Source organism: Egretta garzetta, unplaced genomic scaffold, assembly GCF_000687185.1.
Source record: "Egretta garzetta isolate BGI_Z169 unplaced genomic scaffold, ASM68718v1 scaffold22, whole genome shotgun sequence".
Lineage (NCBI taxonomy): Eukaryota > Metazoa > Chordata > Aves > Pelecaniformes > Ardeidae > Egretta > Egretta garzetta.
In genome coordinates, this window is record NW_009259102.1 from 600,918 (window position 1) to 614,948 (window position 14,031).

At 53.2% G+C, this 14,031-nt stretch overlaps 1 long non-coding RNA gene across 1 annotated transcript in view; it reads left to right on the forward strand.

Moving 5' to 3' along the window:
* The window catches only part of LOC118451921, a 16,839-nt gene extending 3,848 nt beyond the window's left edge, over positions 1–12,991 (forward strand). The window contains exon 3 of the long non-coding RNA XR_004841506.1: positions 6,630–12,991. This is a non-coding gene — a long non-coding RNA (uncharacterized LOC118451921). The remainder of the gene's footprint in view (positions 1–6,629) is intronic.
* Positions 12,992–14,031: the final 1,040 nt, after the last annotated feature.

Consider the following 14,031-nt stretch of genomic DNA (forward strand, 5'->3'; position numbering starts at 1 on the left):
GGCACAAGATAACAAGGCTTTGTATGAGTAAAATCAAGTTCTGCAGATCTCTATTATTTTACAGCTGAATGGGTCTCAGGCATGTGCTTCTGCTGTGCATGCTCCTGAGCAGATCCTTTTTCTAGCAGAGTGGTTTGCAAAATTGGAAGTCCCAGGGATGAGTTTTCAAGAAAGCAGCCAGCTGAGAGCACATCCCACCCATGCCACGCAGCCGCTTGGGTTAAATCCTTGTCGCTGGATTTATACAAGACCATGCAGTTGGGGAGCAATTGCTGGCTGGCATCTCAGAAAATACTGGCAGGCTTGTGCCCTGAATGCATCTCTTAAATATTTGGAGTCCTCTGCTGAGATGTGCTGGGCACTTGAGGGGGTTAAAACTTGCCACTCTCAATGAAATTTGTCAGCTCCGTGTATGCTCCAGGGCCTGAGCTGGCTTTGGGAACCAAAAGCAAAACCATCTGGGGCCACTGGCTCCCATCTCTGCCCAGGGATGCCCTGCGGTTCCCACGTGGGGCTGCCTTTCGGGATGCAGAGCTGCTCCCAGCACATGGCTGGTCCCGCTGGGGACCTTTGCAGCAGCCAAGGAGTGATGGTGCCGGGAATTAGAAACTGCCCACACAGGAGGTGTGCTGCGGGGAAGGAAAATAGAGGGTGCAGCCCCAGGGGACCGTGGGGGCCAGTTGCAGCCAAGGAGGGGATGCCCAAGGCATAGTTTGGCTTTCTCTCTGCTGCGTGCAGCTGCAGCTGTACATTTCTCCTCATCTCTGTAACTTCTCATACAGCTTTTTTGTCCTTTCCCCCCTACCTTTATCCTACTTCTGCTTTTCTTTCCCCACAAGACCCAGAAACCATGTCCAGCCAGGCCTTTTTTACATGTGGTATCAGCAGCTGCAAGTCCCCACTCAAAGCGGCTGCGCTTCAGGGCAGTAACGCAGCCCGGAGAGGTGGACCAGGGCTCACGAGGCTCCTGCCAGCCCTGCTGTGGGCTCGCGGTGCGTGCCTGGGCAAAACCCGCGTCCCCCGTCAGTTTCCATGCAGACCTTGGGCATGAGCTGCCTTTGCCAGGCGGTCACGGACAACCCACACCAAAGCATGGGTTGCAGGGGGGCTTGCTCTGGGGGAAAAGCCTTTCTTCTGCTGGCAGCAGGGCCCCAGATGAAGACTAAAGCCTAAGCCACGCTCCTGGTCTGCAGCTCCATCCCTCCCACAACCACTGGCAGTGGCTGGCTACCATGTCCAGTGCACACAAGCCCCGGTTTGGATGTGCCACCCTGTCCTTAAAAGCAGCTGTAAACACATTTTTCCACTGTTGTTTTCTGCAGCACCCAGGAGCCTGCTATACTTCAAAGCCTCAGTGTCCCTGTGCGGCATGGTGGGAAGAGCACCCTGATCCCACAGTCTCCCCCAGCACGCTGATCTCTGTGGGAAGGAGGGTGGCAGGCACCCCATGCCTTCCAAAATAATCTGTGTTTGCTATGTTCCTCCTCTTTACCATATCTGCTCATGGTCCCCTGGGGTGTTTTTGTTCCTGTTTATCTTAATTTTAATGGCACAGAAACAAGGGGAAGGAAAAGGAAGGAGGAGAGATAAGGAGGTGGGGAGAAGGGAAACATCTCTGCTCTTCCCCTCCCCGGTGCTTACCTCCAAGTCTAAGCATCTCCAAGGCCACCTCTCTGGAGTCTGATGGTCTCAGGGCCACCCAGCACCTAAGGACTTGACATCCAAAGGCATTCTCATGTTTTCCCTTTTCATGGCTGAGCATCCCCAATGGAGACCCTCATCCCCCTGACCCCCTGCCCCAGACCACCTCCGGGCCATCTCCAGCCAGCACATATAAACCGTATGAGATACCATTTTTTCATGTCCTGATGAGGGTGGGGTTTTAGCTCTTTCCTTTTCTACTCTGTGTGCTCAGGAGCAGCTTGTTGGCCATCAGAAGGGAAAGAAGCTTCCCAGACATGCTGCAGGGATGCAAAAGAATTGTTTGCACAAATAAGTATTTGCGCCTGTCCTTTTTCAGAGTAATCCTTTTTATTTTGCAAACCACTTTTCCAGTTTGCCAAGATCATTTTCAATCCTACTCCTGTGCTCCAGGGTGGTGCCTCCCAGTTCAATGTCACCTGCAGAGGTCAGAAGCACATGCCACAGCCCAGCATCCAGGTCAATAATAAAAATACCAAGTGGGACCAGACTGACAGAGAAACAATCCTAAACCTTGCTTGAAGTATCTCTGCAATGTGGCCACAAACCATCGGCACCGGATGCAATCATCCAACAAAGTCTGCACCCACCTTCTAGTGATCGCATTTAAATCATGCAGTGGAGAACCACCTAGGAGGAAGTGTAAAAAGCCTTGGCAGTGCCAGGGGATGTGCCAAGGGTCCTGCTGCTGCGTGATAGCATCACCTATTACCTCATAACAGGAGAAAATCGGGCTGCTGTAGCACAGCCTGTCACTATTGCTGTGCAGGTGCCATGGTACACGTTTTGAGTCTTCCGGTAGGTTCCCTGCTCTCTGCAGATTTTCGGTGGTAATTACAAATAGTTCTGGGATAGACAGAGCCAACTCTTGCGCTCGTTGAAGATTAATTTTGTCTGGCCATGATAACCTGTAAAAGCCTAACAGCTGTGAGTTCTTCCTCTCCTCCTCTTGGCTGAGATCTCATTGCTTGCTATTGCTGTTTGACACCTGGCTCAGAAATGTAGCCTGCACCTCAAAGGGAAATACAGAGTTAACCAGTTTGGCTCTTCCAGTGCCAACAGTTCCTGCCTTTTTCTTTCACTTTGAGTCTCACAGGAGGGTACCCTACATTGACTGGGACTGGCAGTGGATCTGCTTGGGCTGTGGTATTGAAACCACGCATCTATTAAAGATGAAAAAAGACAGAAAAGAAACAGAAACAGCTTCCGCTCTTTCCTGAAAAACTGCTTTTCTCTATGGAAAATACACTTTTAATGAGTAGCAACAAACTGGTCTTTTCTTGGCATGCACAAGAACCCCTAAATAGCACAGGAAGCATAAATTCAAGTTTTGGGTCTGCCCGAGGCATTCCACAAAGGAACAGCCTCAAAAGAGGAACGCCACCCACCTGTTCATATCCTTGGAACATACATTTTGCTATAGAAGGCTTGCAAAGTCTGCTTGCGTGAAGGTGCAGGTTGTAAACTCCAGCTGTGTTTCATCTGCCTTTCCTCCCCACCCCCCAAAAAATTTCTGTTCATTTGCCCCCTGATTGATTAAAACAGCCCACAGCAAACGAGGCAATCTGGTGCGAAGTTCAGCGGCTTGGCTTTGCTTGTGGGAATGAGAGTGCTTGACCTTATGCCTTACACTGGCAATACTGCAAGGACAGGGTGCTGCAAAACACAGACCTTAGCCTTTAGCAGAAAGGTGTGTTTGGGAGGAGGCACTGATCTATCAACACTCCCCTGATGCGTGAATATCCTGCTGGTACTTTTTCCCCCAGACAACTTGCAAGCATGAGCTTCATTAGCCTTCCTGCACCAGCACTCACAAACTTGCCAACAGAAGCAGGGCAGGAGCATAACCATCATGCTGCTGCATTTCTGGCAGATTTTTACTGCCACTGCACACTCCAGAAATAGCCTGCAACATGCTTTTAATGAAGGAGGACAGGATCTGAACGCCAGGCTCAGTGGATGGCTCAGGGATTTGTCAGACACGCAAAAGCACTTCAAATGTGGTACCACCAAAGTACTTGAGTGGGATGGGTAAGACGTTTGCAGAATGGCCTTTTTGGCAGGTCAACACCACCGCTGCACTCAGCAAACTCCTCCTTAGCCAGAGTGAAAGGAAAGGTTCATACACCCTTCACTCAGCTGGCTGTATTGGGTTTGCATGGCCAGGTTTTGGTAACAGGGTGGAAGGAGCTGCAGGGACGGCTCCTGTGAGAAGCTGCCAGGAGCTTCCCCTACATCCAACAGAGCCAATGCCGGCCGGCTCCAAGACGGATCCGCCGCTGGCCAAGGCTGAGCCCATCAGCAATGGTGGTAGCACCTTGGGGATAACATAGTTAAGAAGGGGGGAAAGTTTCTGTGCAAGAGCAATTGCAGCTGAAGAGAGGAGTGAGAGGATGTGAGAGGAGCAGCCCTGCAGCCCCCCAGGCCGGTGCAGCAGGAGGGCAGGAGGAGCTCCAGGCACCGGAGCAGAGATTCCCCTGCAGCCCCTGGTGCAGCCCATGGTGGGGCCGGGTGGGGCCCCGCAGGTTTGCTGGCCGGGCTGGTGACCCCGCGGGGGACCCACGCTGGAGCTGTCTGTGCCTGAGGGACTGCACCCCGTGGGAGGGAGGGACCCACGTTGGAGCAGTTTGTGGAGGATTGCAGCCCGTGGGAAGGACCCAGGCTGGAGAAGTGCAGCACTGCTTTCCCATTTTCCCTTTAACAACCTCCAGTTTGTTAAAAGAACATGTGCTGGCCCCAGCCAAGTGTGCTGTCCCCAGGTGACAGTGATTTTCACTTCCCACTTTGAACCTCCTTAGGTGAACCTGCTTTTCACCCAAATCCCTGTCCCCTCAACACCTGCTTGCCCTGGCTATTGTCAGCACCCTGGCCGTGAGCACAGCAGACCAGGACGCGGTTTAAGACCCCCCTCAGCCAGGACAGTACTGACCCCCCTCCAGTGCCCTCTTCATGAGACCGGGCGGACCAAGCCTCAGGCTGAACCCACTATACACACATTTTTAAGGCCCTTCACCCTAAAGCAGCAATTACCAGGTAAAAACTGACAGTGGTAGCAGAGACCACTCGGACTCTGTTTTTTTCTTTTCCTGACAAAGGACAGCGCTGGCATGGGAAGGCTGTGGGACCCTAAATGCCTGTTACCTGCCCAAGACCTTCAGAGGATTCTTTTCCCCCAGACACCCCACTGCTGGAAGCAAGGAGGTCCATCCTCCAAGCTTGGATCAGGGCTGGGATGCATCTTGATGAATGCAGTGGCTGCCCATTTTGAGGGGCTTTGGCGTGGTCCCTCCCACAAGTGAAAAGTTTGTCGGTGCTCCTTACGAACATGAGTGACATGTCAAAGCAACAGTCATGCTGCAGGCTGTAAAATAGCTCCTGAGTTTTGCCTGACAAAGCTCCTCCTCAAGCTGTTAACTGAGCTCCTGGACCTGTTGTTAGTAACAAAGCAGTGGAGGTGATGCATTTAAAAAAATAACTCAGTGCCTCATTTAAAAAGTCTTTGTCCCCATCAAGCTGCATTTTTTGAGCCACTCATCCTACAAAAGAAATTAAACCTCTGGTCACTGCTGAAGTCTACCTAAAACACCCCCTGCATTTGGAGAGGCTGTGCAATCAAGGCCACCCTCCTGGGAAGCAGCAGCTCTGTTTATTTTAAAACATGCATAGCATCGTCCCCCGCCTGCCCGTCCACTCGCCTCCCGTCGGAGTGGCTGCTGGGAAGGCAGCACTGGCCCCCACAGCTCAGCTCTGGCATGGACAGACCGAGGCAGCGGGGTGGGAAGGGGAAGCTGTAGAGAGCGGCAGGACACCGGCAGGAGTTTTAGGCTCCCAAGAGCATCCCTGCCTTACTGGGAGATCGAAGGCAGAGTCCATGAACGCGCCCGGCTCACAGGAGCATTTTGTTTGGACATATCAGTCAGACTGCATCAAATCCTGGCTGAAACACCACAGGGTTGGCAGGGAAACAGAGTCATCTTCATCTGACTCTTTTGGCCAAGCTGGAGCAACGTGCACTTTGCTCGTGTGGTAAAAGCACTCCTTCCTCCCAGAGGACACTTTGAAGGAAAAGCATTGGCAATAGCCTGTTCTAGGAAAAAAACAACAGCTGAATGTCAGACCGTTTTCACCAAGGCCAGAGCAACAATTCCTCAGAAAAGGACCCTCAAAGGACTGTTTTACTCAAGGTAGCAAAGCTCCTCAGGGTCCCCTTTCAGCCCAGGAGGACCCAGCCCAGCCCTGGTGTCCTTCTTTTGGCCTCTCTGGGACCAGCTGTCGGGGCTGCAGGCAGAGGGTGTTTTGGCATCTGCCCTTGGGCTGCTGCTTTGCTGCTACCCACCCCAAAACTGCAAGCAATGGGCTGACACCTGGGGGCTGATGCAACCTGCTGTAATTGCAGCCTAGCAGTTCCCCGGGGAGCCTGTTTGCAAAGAGTGCCTAGGTGCAAGCACTGCTTTTGGGGGGAATGGAGAGGAGCCTCCCGTTGGACGCCTGTCTTGTCTGCACTGGTGTGGGACCAGTGTATTGCTCAGCAGGGATGCGGGGTCCAATCCCCCGCCAAAAATCTCCATGAACAGGGAACAGAGGGGGCAGGTCCTCTGTCGTGGGGCTGCCAGGCTGGTCTGAGTCAGGAGCTGCACCAGCAGGCAAAGCACAGGTTGCTGGGACCCCCAGCAGACAGATTCAGGGTTGTGTGGCTATGGAAAACGATGCAGAGCTGAAAGCCTTTGCTCACACCCGCCACTGTTTCCATCCCTGGGCGAGGGCGGCTGCTGCCCGGCTACCTCCTCCCAGCAAACGGGAATACGCCAGGTCTGACCTGGATCTCTCCAGACAAGCCTGAACATCGCGAAACAAGACTTCTGACGCAGATGGCTTCCTTTGAGGTTTGTGTGGTGGTGGGTTTTTTTTTCATTCCTCTTTCCTAATAGGTGTTGTCTTCAGCAGCGGATATGCAGTTGCAGGACTTCCCATCTGGTTGCATCAGTCTCCCAAACTGATCTGGTGGGCAGTGCTGCTGATGCAGTGACTAATGAGCAGGAGGGAACCTGAAATCCTGCCACTTTCTAGAAACTTTGCGAAGACCAAGCAGCTTAGAGCCCACCCTGGCTGCCAGTCTGCAGAGCCACGCTGGGGGAGGCTCCGCATGCACTTACAAAAGCGAAATGGTAAGCCTGAAAGCCCAAACTCGCTGCGTCCCAAGACTCTGGGTTTTTTTACCCATTGCAGATATGTTTTATTTCTCCCTGGTTGCAGTTATTTGCTGCTTTTATGGTCCTGGTGATCCCCTACGTGTGGCTCTCCCAGGGTTTCTTGCAGGGGAGCCTTTGAGGCACCACCCGGTGGTGGGACTTTCCTCCTGCATCTTCAGGCACCCCCACCACACGTCTGAGAACCCCAGCGGCCACTGAGTGCAAGCTCTGCTTGGGAGTCATGGCCTGGCAGCAGTACAGCCTGGGAGAGGAGCTGGAAAATCCCAGCTCCAGCCTAGACTGTATCTCTCCATCTCCAGTGCGCGGCTGGGCAGATGACTCAGTGCCTGTGCTTTAGCTTCCCCGTCTTTATAGATGACGTCAGTACTGCAGGCCTTGCTATGGACATTAATTACATGTGGCCGTGGTCTGCAAACAGGCCAAGCTCAAGCCCATCTCTAGAGGATCTGACCTGTAATGCTTAGGGCAGCAGCCCGGCACTGGAGCGAGCAGCATCCACGTGTAGTGCTGGCAGCAGAAGCGACTCAAAGCAACCCAGCTGTAGCAATGCATCGGCGCGGGCAGTAACGGAGAGCGACGGCAGGATCCATCCCATCTGCCCACCACATCTAGGCAGAGGTGGCAGAGGAGCTGGAGCTCCTGGCACGTCTAGGAAAAAGCCTTGGCTGCTGCCCCAGCATCCAGCTCTGTCTCTGAGTGCGGGGGGACCGAGGAGCCCTGTAGTCCCAGCATGGAACAACAGGATGCCACACAGGATCTGAGCATTGCTCTTGGAGGCTGGCCCTGGGTTTTGCCACATCAGCCACACGCTAGTTCATGAGAGGGGCCAGCGCAGCTCCCCGTCAGTCTGCAGAGGGCCAGCAGCTTTGTTGCCTAGGGGAGGCTCTTGACTTTCCCCACAAGACCCATCAGGTTGTCTGCTGGGAGTCCTGTTTGCCCTGCTCCCACAGGGTGCATGCCTGCAGACTGCACGGCACTCACTTTTGGCCCAAATGCACCTGTCCGGGAGGCTGGTTGCACGTGGGCGCTGTGAGGATGTGCAGCCCGATTATAGCTCCTCCAAGGCAGCTGAGACAAGGTGCTGGCCATCGCTTCTCCGCGTGGCTGCTGTGCGGAGCCACGCTGCCCCGGGGAGGGGTCTTACCGTGGGGCAGAGCAGGGCATTGCTGCCATGGCTCTGACCCAGTGCTTTGCAGCCCTGAAGGTGCCGGCCTGCCTCACTGTGCCTGCATGGGCAGGGCAGAACTAAACCTCCCACCAACAGCCTTTCTCTGTTTTTAAATTAGGAGTAGTCACTTTAACCAGCGGCAGCTGATCTGGATTGTCCCCTGCAGCTCGCGCTCCGTCCATGCCTCGGTGCAGAGCGGGGACACCTGAAGCTGGCACGAGCGCAGGCGCTGCTTCCCCATGCCCAGCAGGCACAGCCCCTCTGTGCACGCGCGTGTGCATGAGGGAGGTGTGGGGATAGCCCCTGTGATGGGGAATGTCAGCCGTGAAGGTTTTCTCACAGCAAAGATTTTCTGGATTAAGTGACGCCTAAGTCTGATGGAGATATTTGGGGTGTTGGACAATGTTGAAAATCCAGTTGTGCTCTTTGTTGTCCTTTGACGGGTATTCACCCCGGCTGTTATTTCCTGCTCTAGCCCACGGATGCCTCAGATAGAGCCTGATCCTTGGTTTGATTTGAATTTCATTAAACTCCACAGAAGGGCCTTCTCCCAACTCTGAACGCTGGGGATATCTGCAGCTGCTGTTGGGTCTAATGGCACCCAGCGGTGATGGGAACAGGGCCGAGGGAGGCCGTGCGCCTGACCACGCCTCAGGCGTGACAGGGTCCTGAGCCTTTTCGGGTCGGACTGGGCGCCTGAGTCTGGCACCAGCAAAGGAGAGCTCTTGTGCAAGCCTGCACCTTCACTTTTGCTGCTCAGCTTTTATCTCTATTGCCCTAAGGCCCAATTATGGATTTTCATGGAAATGTGGGTGGAGGGACACAACTCCTTCTAATCCTCGGTGCTTAAGCATTTGACGGTTTCCAAAGTGCCAGTGTCGGTGTAGCCTGAGTCACGCATCCCCAGGCAGACTGTCTGCACTCTTCACTACTTTTGCATCTTTTCGTGAATACCCTTGAAAACCCCAGTAGCTTCTGGAAAGCAGAAATATAAGAAACCTGTTGGAGTGGGCTCTCTGGACTGTACAGTGTGTTTATCCTGCTGTGTCACGTCTGCATTTACACTAACCGAACTGATGAAGTCCAGGATTTTCTCAGAGGGAGCCCAGCCCGCAGGCATCCCGAAAAGTACATCATACGCTTTTTGGTGCTGTGGGATATCTGCTCTACTTATCTTCAGTCCATTTTTTTTATATATCCTCAGAGCCACACTCAGCAACTCCTCTCAGAAGCATCCTCAGCCACCGTATTTATACACGGCAGCCGCTTCTGTCTGGCTTACATAGTCCTGCCAGGGATGAAATCAGGAGCACCCCATACTTTCAGAACATTTAGGTTGCAAAATCACACCCTGAGCAGGAGAGAAATGCTGGAGCCAAGGCTGCCAGCAGGAGTTGGCTTTCCCGGTTGTGCTGTGCAGTGCGATCCTTGGGTGGCATGACCAGGGTCTGCTCCCCCTGCCTGGCTGAATTTATATTCCCTAATTTGTCTGCCGTTTTGGAGCCCAGCACCTCCAGCCCATGAGACATCTCTCCTCCTCCTCCCGTGTGGACACCAGCTGCCAGAAGCCGCTTGCTTCATACGCCAGCACATGCAGGAATGGCAGCAACATTATCTCACTGGTGCCGGCTGGAGAGAAGTCATAACCTTGCTGGCACCAAAACAGGGATGAATCAAAAATCACACAGGCTCTGTTGCTGCATCACTGCCAGCTGATCTTAATTTTGCTCTCCCCGCTGATGCCTAGGAATCTGCCAGTGCTGCTTCTTCCCAAGCAGGAAACCCACGCCCGGTGTGGGTGGGAATAGCCAGGGCAACAGCGTGCCTTCACACCTCCCTCCCCAGGGGCACATTCATTTTGGGATTTTTGCTCAGGAATCACTGACTTGTCATTTCTAACTTTAATTTCACTTTAATATGATTATCCTTCCTTTCTGTAATTTATTCCCACAGGTGCTTACAGCACCTCCCTGCTTATTATCAGAAAGATTAATTAATGAGCTGTTTATCCTTTACCCCAGATCATTAACCAAGCTTGATTTAATAAAATCAAACCAGACATCTGGCCTAGCAACACCTGACTGGGCAGCCACCTCTTTTATCAACCTTCTGTGTTCGGCTGACAGCAAATATCCAGTGCCAGGCACTGAGCAGCCATCTCACCAGTGTCTGCAGGGCAGGCACAGTTTTTCGTATTTATTATAGTCCTGTAATGACTAAGGCTGCAGTCCAGAAAAATGCTTAAGCTTGTTTTTAACTGCATAGGTGCAGCTAAGTACCCTTAATGGTTGTATGACATGACCATATACTTAAGTGCTTTCTGAACTGCAGCTTTATTGAGGTTTCTGTTCTTGTCATACCACACAGCCTCCCGTTTTGCCATCCCTTTTTTCCAGCGTGGAAAAAGAGTATTTGCAGGCTGCTCCCCTTACCAGAATTCCCCAAATGCCCCATGCTGGGTGAGACGTGCCCAGGCTCTCCCCGGGCAGAGCTGCAGTAATGACTGCGTTTTTGTCCCTACCCTGCTCCCAGGGGTAGGAGCTGGCCCTGCCTGGGCTCCTGTGCCTGGCCTTAGTGCCTGGTTGCACCCCTCTTCCCCTGGGGCTGACAGGCAGTGGCAGAACTGGGACGAGGTCCTGCTGCGAGGTTTTGGGTTTTGCAGAGGGTGCTGCAAACCTGTCCGTTGCATGGGGAATTGGCTGCCTCCGCGGCTCATCCAGGGGTGGCCGTGCAGCCTGGCTTCTGTGCTCGGTCTGGCTTGAAGGCTCCCAGTTGACGTTACAGCCCTGCAGAAACAGCCAAGAGCTGTAACTCCCTTTATAATTCCCTTGGCACTGAGCAATATTTGGGACCTGCCCACTGTGCGTGCGTGAGGCAGATGGAGTCTCTGCACATCACTGGACTCCTGTGCCTACTTGCACCAGCTCAGGACCCTGCTATCAAGCAGCAGCCCTATACTGCACAAGCACGGGCATACAAATCCTCTGTAAGCCAGACCGGTGGAGCAGGTGTCAGGGAAAAGGGAGATCCCAGGCTGCTGTGAAGCCATGGGAGATGGGAGCAGCATCTTCCTATTGTACCTACCTATTGCAAACTGATCTGGATATGCCTCTGCTCCATGCTTCAGGTGTCTGCCTGGTAAATGCAAAGGCCGGTCTCCACCACAAGCAGCTGCAAGCAGAGCCTGTATCTGTAAAATGAGAAGCATGGCCAGGGAGCGCAAGAGGAAGGGACGGCAAGGCAAGGCAAGGCAGCAGCAGCTGGAGGAGCGCTTGGTTCTGCAGGGCTGCCTGTGGCGGAGGCTGCCAGCCCTGCCTGCACCCGCAGTTCCGTGGCTTAATCACCTTCCCGCTGCGCCTGCCCCGACCAGTGAGGCTGCTGGTTTCATGTCCAGTGAACCCCAGTCACTTCTGAGTTAGCTGCAAAAAACTGTGATGCTCCTCTTCCAACAGCGATGGAAGTACTACAGCCAGGACATTGAAAACAAAGCAAAATAAACGGACCGCGCTGAGGAAGCAGCCAGGAGGGGAAAGGAGGGGAAGGCATGAGTAAGAGCCAACAGGAAAAGCCCTGGATTTGTTTGCAGGGCACATATTAGCAGGGAGTGGCGGCTGCAGCGATTGCTCTTTGCAACCTGGTTGCGTAAGGAGAGACTGATTTCCTGAGGCTGCTGGGACAAAGCACAGCAAAATTGTCATCGAGGAGAGGAGAGAGCTGGGCACGGGCATAGGATCAGTCCTCACCCTGCTCCTGGCCTCCTAGCATCCCCGTGCCAACCTGTCCCTCCTCAGCAGCCTCCTCCTTTTCTGGCCTTTGCCATGCACGCAGCTACGGGCACAGTTAAAAGTTTCTCGAGATAAAGAGGGGACTTGAGTTTCCAGGATGATCTGCTTAGCAGCTGTTGCTTGCAAATGACAGTCTGGAGGAGGACGATTTACATTCAGCAAAGAGACTAGACTGGGATGACTGAGGTCCCCCTGGCTAGCAATGAGGTGTACGGATGACATCTGTGGAAGGGCTACCATTCATAGTGATGATAATCATGCTTGTATCTCATCTGTCCGCTTTCATCTGCAGCACCTTGGTGGAGAAGGAAGGGCTCATCTGGCCCATAAAACAGGAAGATTTGAAGTGACTTTCTTGTGGTGGCACAGCCTGCCACTGGCTGGGAGAAACTCAGTGTCCTACTTGCTAGGCCACGCGTGGCATTTTGTGTAGCACAAGGTGGTCACGCTGCTCCATCCACATGAGCGACATCTGGCAGGATGGACCAGCCGGCACCAAAGAACCAAGTCAATCAGCTCGTGAAGAGCATCAGCTTTTACAGTGCTTTGAGCTCAGCTGGGAGAGGCAGCAAGCACGCAGACCTTGATATTGGCAGCCACTAGCAACACATCAGCCTCGAAAGGAAGAGTAATGGAAATGCAGCCTGTTCCCGGGAGAGGAGCTCGTTGTAAATGGGATGGATATGTGAAGAAGTGCTCTGCTTCGTGTGCATGAGTGGAAATAACCTTAGATAAAGAGGTTAATAGTGGTGCGGCATATTCCACCTGGCCCAACTCTGGGTGCTGCGATGCCTGCCTCCCACTGCTGGAAATGCATGGTCGGGGTATGTTCTCCCAGAAAAGCATCTGCAGTGCGGTAAAATTAGCAGGGATCCTTTCCGCAGTGAGGATCCAAACTGCTCTAAGACAAGCCTGAGATGCACAAACTGCTCCTGTGCTGAGATGCAAGGGATGACTGCTCAAACTCTCCTCAAGGTAAAAAAGTTAACTCCTCATGGTAACAACCCCTGGCACACACTAATCCTGTCCCGGACCGACACTCGTACCTTTCCCCCTCTACTTTCACAAGCAGAATCATAGAATCATAGAATTGTCTAGGTTGGAAAAGACCTTTGAGATCATCGAGTCCAACCCTGCCATCCCACCACTAAACCATGTCCCTAAGCACCTCATCTATCCTTCTTTTAAATACCTCCAGGGATGGGGAATTGACTACCTCCCTGGGCAGCCCATTCCAGAGCCTGACAACCCTTCTGGTGAAGAATTTTCTTCCTAATGTCTAGCCTAAACCTGCCCTGGCACAGCTTCAAACCATTCCCCCTCATCCTGTCATCTGTTACCAGGGAGATGAGCCCGCCCCCCCCCTCACTACAGCCTCCTGTCAGGCAGTTGTAGAGGGCGATCAGGTCTCCCCTCAGCCTCCTCTTCTCCAGACTAAATAATCCCAGTTCCCTCAGCTGCTCCTCGTAAGACTTGTGCTCCAGACCCCTCACCAGCTTTGTGGCTCTCCTCTGGACATGTTCCAGCCCCTCAATGCCCTTCTTGGAGTGAGGGGCCTGAAACTGAACACAGCATTCAAGGGGCGGCCTCACCAGCACCGAGTACAGGGGCACGATCACTTCCCTACTCCTGCTGGCCACACCATTCCTGATACAAGCCAGGATGCTGTTGGCCTTCTTGGCCACCTGGGCACACTGCTGGCTCACATTCAGAGAGACACAGCTGTCAGCAGACCCCCTGCAGCCTTTCAGCTTGTTCCGTTTTCATGGCAAAGAGGACAGGGCCAGGGAAAGACCCCCTTTCTTACCATGTTCCCTTTAAATACGGCAGCGCTCCATATTTCTACGGCATGCACAAGATCGGAGTCCATCTGCAATGGCAGCCCAGCTGTTTCCACTCAGGGTTATCACCAGTATGTGGAGGATTGTAAAACTGAGACATAAATTTGCATCTTTTCTGTCAGACGTACGTCACGTTTCAGGGCTTCCCCCACAGCACTGTCTGTAACCTCACACCACCTTTTGGGCTGGTGGCTTAGGGGGGAGGCTTTGAAACACTGACCACCTTTTGTGCTTCAAAGTCTCCACTGACACCTACGTATCAGAACGTTGAAACGCTTCCTAACATAACCTTCAAAAGCCCCGCACCCTACGTTTTTAGACTGCTA